This window comes from Colletes latitarsis, unplaced genomic scaffold (genome assembly GCF_051014445.1).
Source record: "Colletes latitarsis isolate SP2378_abdomen unplaced genomic scaffold, iyColLati1 scaffold0013, whole genome shotgun sequence".
NCBI lineage: Eukaryota > Metazoa > Arthropoda > Insecta > Hymenoptera > Colletidae > Colletes > Colletes latitarsis.
The window spans coordinates 17,237,061-17,251,136 of NW_027488368.1; positions in this window are offsets into that span (position 1 = coordinate 17,237,061).

A 14,076-nucleotide genomic window follows, 5' to 3' on the forward strand; every position below is an offset into this window, starting at 1 on the left:
TGAGAGCAAATCCCAGACCTAACCTAGACCTAACATGAATTGTTCTCTAAAATATTGATCGAAACCAGGTTTAATTGACTGTTTCAGTGTGGTCCCACATTACTACGTGATCCAGACCAGAAAAAACCCAGGATCCGTTCAACAAGCATGTGAAGAATGCGAATGTATGAGTCTGATGAGTGAAAATCCCAGGCCTAACCAAGACCTAACATGCGTTATCCTCAAAAATATTGATCGAAGCCTGGTTTAATCGACTGTATCAGTGTGGTACCACATTACTATGCGATCGAAACCAGAAAATAACCCAGGATCTGTTCAACGAGTATGTGAAGTGTGCGAAAGTATGAGTCTGATGAGGGCAAATCCCAGACCTATCCCAGACCTAACTTGCGTTATCCTCTAAAATATTGATCGAAACCAGGTTTAATCGACTGTTTCAGTGTGGTACCACACTACTACGTGATCCAAACAAGAAAAAAACCCAGGATCTGTTCAACAAGTATGTGAAAAATTCGAAAGTATGAGCCTGATGAGGGCAAATCCCAGACCTATCCCAGACCTAACTTGCGTTATCCTCTAAAATATTGATCGGAACCAGGTTTAATTGATTGTTTCAGTGTGGTCCCACATTACTACGTGATCCAAACCAGAAAAAACCCAGGGTCCGTTCAACATGTATGTGAAGAATGCGAAAGTATGAGTCTGATGAGTGAAAATCCCAGGCCTAACCTAGACCTAACATGCGCTATCCTCAAAAATATTGATCGAAACCTGGTTTAATCGACTGTTTCAGTGTGGTACCACATTACTATGCGATCCAAACCAGAAAATAACCCAGGATCTGACAAACGAGTATGTGAAGTGTGCGAAAGTATGAGCCTGATGAGAGCAAATCCCAGACCTAACCTAGACCTAACATGAATTATTCTCTAAAATATTGATCGAAACCAGGTTTAATTGACTGTTTCAGTGTGGTACCACATTACTACGTGATCCAAACCAGAAAAAGCCCAGGATCAGTTCAACAAGTATGTGAAAAACGCGAAAGTATGAGCCTGATGATGTCGAATCCCAGACCAATGCCAGACCTAACTTGCGTTATCCTCTAAAATATTGATCGAAACCGGGTTCAATTGACTGTTTCTGCGTGGTACCACGTTACTACGTGATACAATCCAGAAGCAGCCCAGGATCTAGCCATGAAGTATGAGAAATATGCGAAAGTATGAGCCTGATGAGGGCAAATCCTAGACTTAACCCAGCCCTAAAACATGCGTTATCCTCAAAAATATTTATCAAGACCAGGTTTAACTGAATGTTTCAGTGTGGTACCACATTACTACGTGATCCATACAAGAAAAAACCCAGGATCTGTTCAACAAGTATGTGAAAAATGCGAAAGCATGAGTCTGATGAGGGCAAATCCCAGGCCTAACCTAGACATAACTTTCGTTATCCTCTAAAATATTGATCGAAACCAGGTTTAGTGGGCTGTTTCAGTGTGGTACCATATTACTGCGCGATCCAAACCAGAAAAAACCCAGGATCTGTTCAACAAGTATGTGAAAAATGCGAAAGTATGACCCTGATGTGGGCAAATCCCAGAACTAACCCAGATCTAACATGAATTATTCTCTAAAATATTGATCGAAACCAGGTTTAATTGACTGTTTCAGTGTGGTACCACATTACTACGTGGTCCAATCCAGTAATAGCCCAGGATCCAGCCATGAAGTATGAGAAATATACGAAAGCATGAGCCTGATGAGGGCAAATCCTAGACCTAACCCAGACCTAACATGCGTTATCCTCTAAAATATTTATCAACACCAGGTTTAATTGATTGTTTCAGTGTGGTACCACATTACTACGTGAACCACACCAGAGAAAACCCAAGATCCGTTCAAAAAGTATGTGAAGAATGCGAAAGTATGAGTGTGATGAGTGAAAATCCCAGGCCTAACCTAGACCTAACGTGCGTTATCCTCTAAAATATTGATCGAAACCAGGTTTAATCGTCTGTTTCAGCGTGGTACCACATTACTATGTGATACAATCCAGAAACAGCCCAGGATCTAGCCATGAAGTAGGAGAAATATGCGAAAGTGTGAGCCTGATGAGGGCAAATCCTAGATCTAACCCGAACCTAACATGCGTTATCCTCTAAAATATTTATCAAGACCAGGTTTAATTGAGTGTTTCAGTGTGGTACCACATTACTACGTGAACCAAACCAGAAAAAACCCAGGATCCGTTCAACAAGTAAGTTAAAGCTGCGACAGTATGACCCTGATGAGAGCAAATTCCAGACCTAACCTAGACCTGACATGCGTTGTCCTCTAAAATATTGATGGAAACCAGGTTCAATTGACTGTTTCAGTGTTGCACTTCATTACTACGTGATGCAATCCAGAAAAAGCCCAGGATCTAGCCATCAAGTATGAGAAATATGCGAAAGAATGAGCCTGATGAGAGCAAATCCCAGACCTAACCTAGACCAAACATGAATTATTCTCTAAAATATTGATCAAAACCAGGTTTAATTGACTGTTTCAGTGTGGTACCGCATTACTACGTGATCCAAACCAGAAATAGCCCAGGATCCAGCCATGAAGTATGAGAAGTATGCGAAAGTGGAGCCTGATGAGGGCAAATCCTAGATCTAACCCAAACCTAACATGCGTTATCCTCTAAAATATTTATCAAGACCAGGTTTAATTGACTGTTTCAGTGTCGTACATCATTACTACGTGAAGCAATCCAGAAAAAGCCCCGGATCTAGCCATCAAGTATGAGAAATGTGCGAAAGAATGAGCCTGATGAGAGCAAATCCCAGACCTATACCAGACATAACTTGCGTTATCTTCTAAAATATTGATCGAAACCAGGTTTAATTGACTGTTTCGGTGTGGTACAACATTACCACGTGATCCAATCCAGAAATAGCCCAGGATCTATACATGAAGTATAAGAAATATGCGAAAGTATGAGCCTGATGAGGGCAAGTCCTAGACCTAACCCAGTCCTAACATTCGTTACCCTCTAAAATATTGATCGAAACCAGGTTAAATGGACAGTTTCAGTGTGGTACCACACTACTACGTGATCCAAACCAGAAAAAAACCCAGGATCTGTTCAACAAGTATGTGAAAAACGCGAAAGTATGAGTCTGATGAGTGAAAATCCCAGGCCTAACCTAGACCTAACATGCGTTATCCTCAAAAATATTGATCGAAACCTGGTTTAATCGACTGTTTCAGTGTGGTACCACATTACTATGCGATCCAAACCAGAAAATAACCCAGGATCTGACAAACGAGTATGTGAAGTGTGCGAAAGTATGAGCCTGATGAGAGCAAATCCCAGACCTAACCTAGACCTAACATGATTTATTCTCTAAAATATTGATCGAAACCAGGTTTAATTGACTGTTTCAGTGTGGTACCACATTACTACGTGATCCAAACCAGAAAAAGCCCAGGATCTGGCCAACAAGTATGCGAAAAATGCGAAAGTGCGAGCCAGATGTTTGCAAAAACCAGAACTAACCCAAACATAACCAGCGTTATCCTCCAAAATATTAATCGCAACCAGGTTTAATTGACTGTTTCTGTGTGGTATCTCATTACCACGGGATCCAAACCAGAAAAAACCCAGGATCCGGACAACAAGTATGCGAAATCGCGAAAGTATGAGCCAGATGGTTGCAAATACCAGAACTAACCAAGACATAACCAGCGTTATCCTCTAAAATACTAATCGGAACTAGCTTTTATTGACTGTTTCAGTGTAGTACCGCATTAGTACGTGATCCAAACCAGAAAAAGGCCGGGGTCTGGCCAACAAGTATGCGAAAGATGCGAAAGTACGAGCCAGATTAGGGCAAATACCAGACCTAACCTAGACATAACCGGCGTTATCCTCTAAAATATTAATCGCAACCAGGTTTAATTGACTGTTTCGCTGCAGGACCACATTACTACGTAAAACAAACCACAAAAAGCCCAAAATCTGGCCAACAAGTATGCAAAAAATGCGAAAGTACGAGCCAGATGAGGGCAAATCCCAGACCTAACCGAGACATAACCGGCGTTATCCTCTAAAATATTAATCGGAACCAGATTTAATTGACTGTTTCAGTGTGGAATCTCATTACTACAGGATCCAAACCAGAAAAATCCACGATCCGTCCTACAAGTATGCGAAAAATGCGAAAGTACGAGCCAGATGATTGCAAATACCAGAACTAACTCAAACATAACCAGCGTTATCCTCCAAAATATTCATCGCAACCAGGTTTAATTGACTGCCTCGGTGTGGAACCACATTACGACGGGATCCAAACCAGAAAAAGGCCAGGATCTGGCCAACAAGTATGCGAAAAATGCGAAAGTACGAGCCAGATGGGGGCAAATACCAGACCTAACCCAGACATAACCGGCGTTATCCTCTAAAATATTAATCGCAGCTAGGTTTAATTGACTGCTTCAGTGTAGTACCATATTAGTACGTGATCCAAACTAGAAAAAGCCCAGGATCTGGCCAACAAGTATGCGAAAAATGCGATTGTAAGAGCCAGATGATTGCAAATACCAGAACTAACCCAGACATAACCGGCGTTATCCTCTAAAATACTAATGGAAACCAGCTTTTATTGACTGTTTCAGTGTGGTACCACATTACTACGTGACCCAAACCAGAAAAAGCCCAGGATCTGGCCAACAAGTATGCGAAAAATACGAAAGTACGAGGCAGATGATTGCAAATACCAGAACGAACCCAAACATAACCAGCGTTATCCTCCAAAATATTCATCGCAACCAGGTTTAATTGACTGCCTCGGTGTGGAACCACAGTACGACGGGATCCATACCACAAAAAACCCCAGATCTGGCCAACAAGTACGCCAATATTGCGAAAGTATGAGCCAGATGATTGCAAATACCAGAACTAACCCAGACATAACCAGCGTTATCCTCTAAAATAGCATTCGCATCCAGCTTCTATTGACTGTTTCGGTATAGTACCATATTAGTACGTGATCCAAACCAGAAAAAGGCCAGGATCTGGCCAACAAGTATGCGAAAAATGCGAAAGTACGAGCCAGATGATTGCAAATACCAGAACTAACCCAGACATAACCGGCATTATCCTCTAAAATAGCATTCGCATCCAGCTTCTATTGACTGTTTCAGTATAGTACCATATTAGTACGTGATCCAAACCAGAAAAAGGCCAGGATCTGGCCAACAAGTATGCGAAAAATGCGAAAGTACGAGCCAGATGATTGCAAATACCAGAACTAACCCAGACATAACCGGCGTTATCCTCTAAAATATTAATCGCAACCAGGTTTAATTGACAGATACGGTGTGGTACCGCATTACTACGTGATCCAAACCAGAAAAAGCCCAGGATCTTGCCAACTAGTAGGCGAAAAATGCGAAGGTACGAGCCAGATGATTGCAAATGCCAGAACTAACCCAGACATAACCGGCGTTATCCTCTAAAATACTAATCGGAACCAGCTTTTATTGACTGTTTCAGTGTGGTACCACATTACTACGTGATACAAACCAGAAAAAGCCCAGGATCTGGCCAACAAGTATGCGAAAAATGCGATAGTACGAGCCAGATATTTGCAAAAACCAGAACTAACCCAGACATAACCGGCGTTATCCTCTAAAATATTAATCGCAACCAGGTTTAATTGACAGTTACGGTGTGGTACCGCATTACTACGTGATCCAAACCAGAAAAAGCCCGGGATCTGGCCATAAAGTATGCGAAAAATGCGAAAGTACGAGCCAGATGATTGCAAATACCAGAACTAACCCAAACATAACCGGCGTTATCCACCAAAATATTAATCGGAACCAGGTTTAATTGACTGTTTCAGTGTGATACCTCATTACTATGCGGTCCAAGCCAGAAAAAGGCCAGGATCTGGCCAACAAGTATGCGAAAAATGCGAAAGTACGAGCCAGATGAGGGCAAATATAAGACCTAACCCAGACATAACCGGCGTTATCCTCCAAAATATTAATCGCAACCAGGTTTAATTGACTGCCTCGGTGTGGAACCACATTACTGCGTGATCCAAACCAGAAAAAGCCCAGGATCTGACCAACAAGTATGCGAAAAATGCGAAAGTACGAGCCAGATGAGGGCAAATACCAGACCTAACCCAGACATAACCGGCGTTATCCTCTAAAATATTAATCGCAGCTGGGTTTAATTGACTGCTTGGGTGTGGTACCGCATTACTACGTGATCCAAACCAGAAAAACCCCAGGATCTTGCCAACAAGTAGGCGAAAAATGCGAATGTACGAGCCAGATGAGGGCAAATCCCAGACCTAACCAAGACATAACCGGCGTTTTCCTCTAAGGCACTAATCGGAACCAGTTTTTATTGACTGCTTCAGTGTGGTACCACATTACTACGTGATCCAAACCAGAAAAAGCCCAGGATCTGGCCAACAAGTATGCGAAGAATGCGAAATTACGAGCCAGATGAGGGTAAATACCAGACCTAACCCAGACATAACCGGCGTTATCCACCAAAATATTAATCGCAACCAGGTTTAATTGACTGCCTCGGTGTGGAACCACAGTACGACGGGATCCAAACCACAAAAAACCCCAGATCTGGCCAACAAGTACGCCAATATTGCGAAAGTATGAGCCAGATGATTGCAAATACCAGAACTAACCCAGACATAACCGGCATTATCCTCTAAAATAGCATTCGCATCCAGCTTCTATTGACTGTTTCAGTATAGTACCATATTAGTACGTGATCCAAACCAGAAAAAGGCCAGGATCTGGCCAACAAGTATGCGAAAAATGCGAAAGTACGAGCCAGATGATTGCAAATACCAGAACTAACCCAGACATAACCGGCGTTATCCTCTAAAATATTAATCGCAACCAGGTTTAATTGACAGATACGGTGTGGTACCGCATTACTACGTGATCCAAACCAGAAAATGCCCAGGATCTTGCCAACTAGTAGGCGAAAAATGCGAAGGTACGAGCCAGATGATTGCAAATGCCAGAACTAACCCAGACATAACCGGCGTTATCCTCTAAAATACTAATCGGAACCAGCTTTTATTGACTGTTTCAGTGTGGTACCACATTACTACGTGATACAAACCAGAAAAAGCCCAGGATCTGGCCAACAAGTATGCGAAAAATGCGATAGTACGAGCCAGATATTTGCAAAAACCAGAACTAACCCAGACATAACCGGCGTTATCCTCTAAAATATTAATCGCAACCAGGTTTAATTGACAGTTACGGTGTGGTACCGCATTACTACGTGATCCAAACCAGAAAAAGCCCGGGATCTGGCCAACAGGTATGCGAAAAATGCGAAAGTACGAGCCAGATGAGGGCAAATACCAGACCTAAGCTAGACTTAACCGGCGTTATCCTCTAAAATATTAATCGGACCCAGGTTTAATTGGCTGTTTCGGTCTGGAACCGCATTAGTACGTGATCCAAACCAGAAAAGGGCCAGGATCTGGCCAACAAGTATGCGAAAAATGCGAAAGTACGAGCCAGAAGAGGGTAAATACCAGACCTAACCCAGACATAACCGGCGTTATCCACCAAAATATTAATCGGAACCAGGTTTAATTGACTGTTTCAGTGTGATACCACATTACTATGCGGTCCAAGCCAGAAAAAGGCCAGGATCCGGCCAACAAGTATGCGAAAAATGCGAAAGTACGAGCCAGATGAGGGCAAATACAAGACCTAACCCAGACATAACCGGCGTTATCCTATAAAATATTAATCGGTACCAGGTTTAATTGACTGTTTCAGTGTGATACCACATTAATATGCGGTCCAAGCCAGAAAAAGGCCAGGATCTGGCCAACAAGTATGCGAAAAATGCGAAAGTACGAGCCAGATGATGGTAAATACCAGACCTAACCCAGACATAACCGGCGTTATCCACCAAAATATTAATCGGAACAAGGTTTAATTGACTGTTACGGTGTGGTACCACATTACTACGTGATCCAAACCAGAAAAAGCCCAGGATCTGGCCAACAAGTATGCGAAGAATGCGAAATTACGAGCCAGATGAGGGTAAATACCAGACCTAACCCAGACATAACCGGCGTTATCCACCAAAATATTAATCGGAACCAGGTTTAATTGACTGCTTCAGTGTGATACCACATTACTATGCGGTCCAAGCCAGAAAAAGGCCAGGATCTGGCCAACAAGTATGCGAAAAATGCGAAAGTACGAGCCAGATGAGGGCAAATATAAGACCTAATCCAGACATAACCGGCGTTATCCTCCAAAATATTCATCGCAACCAGGTTTAATTGACTGCCTCGGTGTGGAACCACAGTACGACGGGATCCAAACCACAAAAAACCCAAGATCTGGCCAACAAGTACGCGAATATTGCGAAAGTATGAGCCAGATGATTGCAAATACCAGAACTAACCCAGACATAACCAGCGTTATCCTCTAAAATAGTAATCGGAACTAGCATTTATTGACTGTTTCAGTGTGGTACCGCATTAGTACGTGATGCAAACCAGAAAAAGGCCGGGATCTGGCCAACAAGTATGCGAAAAATGCGAAAGTACGAGCCAGATTAGGGCAAATACCAGACCTAACCTTGACATTACCGGCGTTATCCTCTAAAATATTAATCGCAACCATGTTTAATTGACTGTTTCGCTGTAGGACCACATTACTACGTGACACAAACCACAAAAAGCCCAGGATCTGGCCAACAAGTATGCGAAAAATGCGAAAGTGCGAGCCAGATGTTTGCAAAAACCAGAACTAACCCAAACATAACCAGCGTTATCCTCCAAAATATTAATCGCAACCAGGTTTAATTGACTGTTTCTGTGTGGTATCTCATTACCACGGGATCCAAACCAGAAAAAACCCAGGATCCGGACAACAAGTATGCGAAATCGCGAAAGTATGAGCCAGATGGTTGCAAATACCTGAACTAACCAAGACATAACCAGCGTTATCCTCTAAAATAGCATTCGCATCCAGCTTCTATTGACTGTTTCAGTATAGTACCATATTAGTACGTGATCCAAACCAGAAAAAGGCCAGGATCTGGCCAACAAGTATGCGAAAAATGCGAAAGTACGAGCCAGATGATTGCAAATACCAGAACTAACCCAGACATAACCGGCGTTATCCTCTAAAATATTAATCGCAACCAGGTTTAATTGACAGATACGGTGTGGTACCGCATTACTACGTGATCCAAACCAGAAAATGCCCAGGATCTTGCCAACTAGTAGGCGAAAAATGCGATGGTACGAGCCAGATGATTGCAAATGCCAGAACTAACCCAGATATAACCGGCGTTATCCTCTAAAATACTAATCGGAACCAGCTTTTATTGACTGTTTCAGTGTTGCACCGCATTACTACGTGATCCAAACCAGAAAAAGGCCAGGATCTGGCCAACAAGTATGCGAAAAATGCGAAAGTACGAGCCAGATGAGGGCAAATACCAGACCTAACCCAGACATAACCGGCGTTATCCACCAAAATATTAATCGGAACCAGGTTTAATTGACTGTTTCAGTGTGATACCACATTACTATGCGGTCCAAGCCAGAAAAAGGCCAGGATCTGGCCAACAAGTATGCGAAAAATGCGAAAGTACGAGCCAGATGAGGGCAAATACAAGACCTAACCCAGACATAACCGGCGTTATCCTATAAAATATTAATCGGTACCAGGTTTAATTGACTGTTTCAGTGTGATACCACATTAATATGCGGTCCAAGCCAGAAAAAGGCCAGGATCTGGCCAACAAGTATGCGACAAATGCGAAAATACGAGCCAGATGACGGCAAATCCCAGACCTAACCGAGACATAAACGGCGTTATCCTCTAAAATATGAATCGCATCCAGGTTTAATTGACTGTTTCTGTGTGGTACCGCATTACTACGTGATCCAAACCAGAAAAAGGCCAGGATCTGGCCAACAAGTATGCGAAAAATGCGAAAGTACGAGCCAGATGAGGGCAAATACCAGACCTAACCCATACATAACAGGCGTTATCCTCTAAAATATTAATCGGAACCAGGTTTGATTGGCTGTTTCGGTCTGGTAACGCATTAGTACGTGATCCAAACCAGAAAAGGGCCGGGATCTGGCCAACAGGTATGCGAAAAATGCGAAAGTACGAGCCAGATGAGGGCAAATACCAGACCTAAGCTAGACTTAACCGGCGTTATCCTCTAAAATATTAATCGGACCCAGGTTTAATTGGCTGTTTCGGTCTGGAACCGCATTAGTACGTGATCCAAACCAGAAAAGGGCCAGGATCTGGCCAACAAGTATGCGAAAAATGCGAAAGTACGAGCCAGAAGAGGGTAAATACCAGACCTAACCCAGACATAACCGGCGTTATCCACCAAAATATTAATCGGAACCAGGTTTAATTGACTGTTTCAGTGTGATACCACATTACTATGCGGTCCAAGCCAGAAAAAGGCCAGGATCCGGCCAACAAGTATGCGAAAAATGCGAAAGTACGAGCCAGATGAGGGCAAATACAAGACCTAACCCAGACATAACCGGCGTTATCCTATAAAATATTAATCGGTACCAGGTTTAATTGACTGTTTCAGTGTGATACCACATTAATATGCGGTCCAAGCCAGAAAAAGGCCAGGATCTGGCCAACAAGTATGCGAAAAATGCGAAAGTACGAGCCAGATGATGGTAAATACCAGACCTAACCCAGACATAACCGGCGTTATCCACCAAAATATTAATCGGAACAAGGTTTAATTGACTGTTACGGTGTGGTACCGCATTGCTACGAGATCCAAACCAGAAAAAGCCCAGGATCTGGCCAACAAGTAGGCGAAAAATGCGAAGGTACGAGCCGGATGATTGCAAATACCAGAACTAACCCAGACATAACCGGCGTTATCCTCTAAAATACTAATGGGAACCAGCTTTTATTGACTGTTTCAGTGTGGTACCACAATACTACGTGGTCCAAACCAGAAAAAGCCCAGGATCTGGCCACCAAGTATGCGAAAAATGCGAAAGTACGGGCCAGATGATTGCAAAAACCAGAACTAACCCAAACATAACCAGCGTTATCCTCCAAAATATTCATCGCAACCAGGTTTAATTGACTGCCTCGGTGTGGAACCAGAGTACGACGGGATCCAAACCACAAAAAACCCAAGATCTTGCCAACAAGTACCCGAAAATTGCGAAAGTATGAGCCAGATGATTGCAAGTACCAGAACTGACCCAGACATAACCAGCCTTATCCTCCAAAATACTAATCGGAACTAGCTTTTATTGACTGTTCCAGTGTGGTACCGCATTAGTACGTGATCCAAACCAGAAAATGCCCAGGATCTGGCGAACAAGTATGAGAAAAATGCGAAAGTACGAGCCAGATTACGACAAATACCAGACATAACCTAGACATAACCGGCGTTATCCTCCAAAATATTAATCGGAACCAGGTTAAATTGGCTGTTTCGGTCTGGTAACGCATTAGTACGTGATCCAAACCAGAAAAGGGCCGGGATCTGGCCAACAAGTATGCGAAAAATGCGAAAGTACGAGCCAGATGAGGGCAAATACCAGACCTAAGCTAGACTTAACCGGCGTTATCCTCTAAAATATTAATCGCAACCAGGTTCAATTGTCTGTTTCGGTGTGGAACCACATTACTACGTGATCCAAACCAGAAAAAGCCCTGGATCTGGCCAACAAGTATGCGAAAAATGCGAAAGTACGAGCCAGATGAGGGCAAATACCAGACCTAACCCAGACATAACAGGCGTTATCCTCTAAAATATTAATCGCAACCTGGTTTAATTGACTGTTTCAGTGTGGTACCGCATTACTACGTGATCCAAACCAGGAAAAGGCCAGGATCTGGCCAACAAGTATGCGAGAAATGCGAAAGTACGAGCCAGATGGGTGCAAATCCCAGACCTAACCGAGACATAACCGGCGCTATCCTCTAAAATATTAATCGCATCCAGGTTTAATTGACTGTTTCGGTGTGGTACCGCATTACTACGTGATCCAAACCAGAAAAAGGCCAGGATCTGGCCAACAAGTATGCGAAAAATGCGAAAGTACGAGCCAGATGAGGGTAAATACTAGACCTAACCCAGACATAACCGGCGTTATCCACCAAAATATTAATCGGAACCAGGTTTAATTGGCCGTTTCAGTGTGATACCACATTACTATGCGGTCCAAGCCAGAAAAAGGCCAGGATCTGGCCAACAAGTATGCGAAAAATGCGAAAGTACGAGCCAGATGAGGGAAAATACCAGACCTAACCCAGACATAACAGGCGTTATCCTCTAAAATATTAATCGGAACCAGGTTTAATTGGCTGTTTCGGTCTGGTAACGCATTAGTACGTGATCCAAACCAGAAAAGGGCCGGGATCTGGCCAACAAGTATGCGAAAAATGCGAAAGTACGAGCCAGATGAGGGAAAATACCAGACCTAACCCAGACATAACAGGCGTTATCCTCTAAAATATTAATCGGAACCAGGTTTAATTGGCTGTTTCGGTCAGGTAACGCATTAGTACGTGATCCAAACCAGAAAAGGGCCGGGATCTGGCCAACAAGTATGCGAAAAATGCGAAAGTACGAGCCAGATGAGGGCAAATACCAGACCTAAGCTAGACTTAACCGGCGTTATCCTCTAAAATATTAATCGGACCCAGGTTTAATTGGCTGTTTCGGTCTGGTACCGCATTAGTACGTGATCCAAACCAGAAAAGGGCCGGGATCTGGCCAACAAGTATGCGAAAAATGCGAAAGTACGAGCCAGATGAGTGTAAATACCAGACCTAACCCAGACATAACCGGCGTTATCAACCAAAATATTAATCGGAACCAGGTTTAATTGACTGTTTCAGTGTGATACCACATTACTATGCGGTCCAAGCCAGAAAAAGGCCAGGATCTGGCCAACAAGTATGCGAAAAATGCGAAAGTACGAGCCAGATGAGGGCAAATACAAGACCTAACCCAGACATAACCGGCGTTATCCTATAAAATATTAATCGGTACCAGGTTTAATTGACTGTTTCAGTGTGATACCACATTAATATGCGGTCCAAGCCAGAAAAAGGCCAGGATCTGGCCAACAAGTATGCGACAAATGCGAAAATACGAGCCAGATGACGGCAAATCCCAGACCTAACCGAGACATAAACGGCGTTATCCTCTAAAATATGAATCGCATCCAGGTTTAATTGACTGTTTCTGTGTGGTACCGCATTACTACGTGATCCAAACCAGAAAAAGGCCAGGATCTGGCCAACAAGTATGCGAAAAATGCGAAAGTACGAGCCAGATGAGGGCAAATACCAGACCTAACCCATACATAACAGGCGTTATCCTCTAAAATATTAATCGGAACCAGGTTTGATTGGCTGTTTCGGTCTGGTATCGCATTAGTACGTGATCCAAACCAGAAAAGGGCCGGGATCTGGCCAACAAGTATGCGAAAAATGCGAAAGGACGAGCCAGATGAGGGCAAATACCAGACCTAACCTAGACTTAACCGGCGTTATCCTCTAAAATATTAATCGCAACCAGGTTCAATTGTCTGTTTCGGTGTGGAACCACATTACTACGTGATCCAAACCAGAAAAAGCCCTGGATCTGGCCAACAAGTATGCGAAAAATGCGAAAGTACGAGCCAGATGAGGGCAAATACCAGACCTAACCCAGACATAACAGGCGTTATCCTCTAAAATATTAATCGCAACCTGGTTTAATTGACTGTTTCAGTGTGGTACCGCATTACTACGTGATCCAAACCAGGAAAAGGCCAGGATCTGGCCAACAAGTATGCGAAAAATGCGAAAGTACGAGCCAGATGAGGGCAAATACAAGACCTAACCCAGACATAACCGGCGTTATCCTATAAAATATTAATCGGTACCAGGTTTAATTGACTGTTTCAGTGTGATACCACATTAATATGCGGTCCAAGCCAGAAAAAGGCCAGGATCTGGCCAACAAGTATGCGACAAATGCGAAAATACG